Raw genomic sequence first — 2,500 nt, forward strand, 5'->3', positions numbered from 1 at the left:
ACTCTTATCATACCAGCCAGCATTCCCTGTCATTTTCAATTCCCCCAAATGTTCAAGATTTGGAGTTTTTCTTTGAGGGCTTTGCCAACACACGGGCAAAGCCGGGTCAGACTGCTAGTCAAGTATAAGTGCAATGCCTTCGGTACAGTCGTCCACTAGCGCGCGCCGAAGGGAAAACAACAACTGTTCTGCTACACTTCTAAACCCGATACACATGTCGACTCATCATGTTTCAACATTGGATGAGCCATATCTTTCTTTCATGCGCGAATTAAACCACTGACTATTATCAATCTTTTTTCTTTTTTCTTTTTCGGCGTTAATAGGCTGAAACTCCCAAGTACACTCGTGTTCTTTTAACAAGTAGGTGTGTACGTGTATGACCGTTTTGACTCCGCCATTTAGAATCTTTTCCCTGATTTGCGATAGGAATCAGGGGAGACAACAGTCCGGTATACACAGCAAGACGAGTTATGGGGTATGGACAACACGACTAGCACCATGCGAGGCCTGAAAGCATTTGGTTCAAGCAAGTTTTGTTCCTGTAAAAATAAAACCCACACACACACACTGATACATTGTCTACTAACATGTCTTAATGAAGCCCCGAATTCGATTCTTCTCGTCTCACCCCCCCCCCCCCCTCACCCCCCCTTCGTGCACCATCGCCCATCCTTATTTCCCTTCCTTAGAAAACTGCTGATTGCGTTTTGATGGAAACGCAAGATTGCCTACTTTTGGTTTTATTTCTCAACAGACCACCCACCTTCACCTATCATCAATACCACCACCCTCCCCTTCAACATATTTCCCCAATTGTCCGCACACACACACACACACACACACACACACCCAACCCACTCCCAAGTGTCCTCGTCAGACGCGACTAAGCACCAAAGAAATCCCTCTCCACTTGATCAGGATCCAAAACCGCCAGTCCCTTTCCCCCCTTCTTCCTTCCTTCTATACCCCCTCTCCCTCCACACTCTTCTCAGTGCACCTAAAACTATTCCACCCCACCCCCCCCCCCCCCCACATTGTCTTTACCCCCTCCCTTCCCACCTGTGTCCCCGTCACAGACAGTCAGACGCGACTAAGCACCTGAGAAATCCTCCTCCACTTGATCGGAGCCCAAAATCGCCCCTTCCTCCCCCCCCCCCCCCCCCCCACCACCACCTCGCACTGTCGCTACCCCCTCCCCTCTCACCAATATCCACTTCACACTCAGACACGACTACAGACTTAGCACCTGAAAAATCCCCCTCCACTCGATCGCAGCCAAAATCGGTCCCTCCCGAATCTGTAGGCTCCCGCCCCATCCCCTCCTTCCCCCTTCCTCCCCTTTCCAATCAGTTGGCGAGCGTCAGTAAGAAATCAATGCCCCTTTGCCGTGAAAAGGCAGGCGTGAGAGAGAGAGAGACTCGTGGTCAGGTTGTAAGGTGCTTGCTTCACTGTTTTGGCACTGCCACTTGTGTGCTAGTGTATGGTGCTGGCCTCTTGGTCTCTATTCCGAATTCTGTGTTAGAGGACCGCCAGTACATGTAGCATAGACGTAAGACTAAGCTAACGTATAAGTATGTAAGGTTGTGGTTATTTTGTGTGCGGCTGTTGTTGTTTTGGTTTTGTTTTACACTGTGCGAAAAAGTCGGAATTATGTAACAAAGCCTCGTAAGACGATACTAACTTAAAAGTTTGTAAGGTTGTGATAGTAGCGTAGACAGCCTCGTAGGACTTTTCTGACACAAAAGTTTGTAAGATTGTGATAGTAGCGTAGACATAGCCTCGAAAGACTATTCTGACATAAAAGTTTGTAAGGTTGTGATAGTAGCGTAGACATAGCCTCGTAGGACTATTCTAACATAAAAGTGTGTAAGGTCGTGGTATTAGCGTGCACAAGACTATTCTAACTTCAAGGTTTGTAAGATTATTTCGTGTGCAGCCGTTTTTATATATAGTCAAGTTTTGACTAAATATTTTAACGTAGAGGGGGGAATCGAGACGAGGGTCGTGGTGTATGTGTGTGTGTGTGTGTGTGTGTGTGTGTGTGTGTGTGTGTGTGTGTGTGTGTCTGTCTGTGTGTGTGTGTAGAGCGATTCAGACTAAACTACTGGGCCGATCTTTATGAAATTTGACATGAGAGTTCCTGGGTATGAAATCCCCGAACGTTTTTTTCATTTTTTTGATAAATGTCTTTGATGACGTCATATCCGGCTTTTCGTGAAAGTTGAGGCGGCACTGTCACGCCCTCATTTTTCAACCAAATTGGTTGAAATTTTGGTCAAGTAATCTTCGACGAAGCCCGGGGTTCGGTATTGCATTTCAGCGTGGTGGCTTAAAAAATAATTAATGACTTTGGTCATTAAAAATCGGAAAATTTAAAAAAAAAATAAAAATTTATAAAACGATCCAAATTTACGTTTATTTTATTCTCCATCATTTGCTGATTCCAAAAACATATAAATATGTTATATTCGAATTAAAAACAAGCTCTGAAAATTAA

General features: G+C 45.2%; 1 protein-coding gene across 1 annotated transcript in view; it reads left to right on the forward strand.

Moving 5' to 3' along the window:
• The first annotated feature begins 1,441 nt into the window (after positions 1 to 1,441).
• Positions 1,442 to 2,500, forward strand: part of LOC138975063 (ELKS/Rab6-interacting/CAST family member 1-like) — a 271,931-nt gene continuing 270,872 nt past the window's right edge. The window contains exon 1 of the mRNA XM_070347709.1: positions 1,442 to 1,552. The gene's annotated coding sequence lies outside the window, so the exon portion shown is untranslated. The remainder of the gene's footprint in view (positions 1,553 to 2,500) is intronic.

This window comes from Littorina saxatilis, linkage group LG9 (assembly GCF_037325665.1).
Source record: "Littorina saxatilis isolate snail1 linkage group LG9, US_GU_Lsax_2.0, whole genome shotgun sequence".
NCBI classification, from domain to species: Eukaryota; Metazoa; Mollusca; class Gastropoda; order Littorinimorpha; family Littorinidae; genus Littorina; species Littorina saxatilis.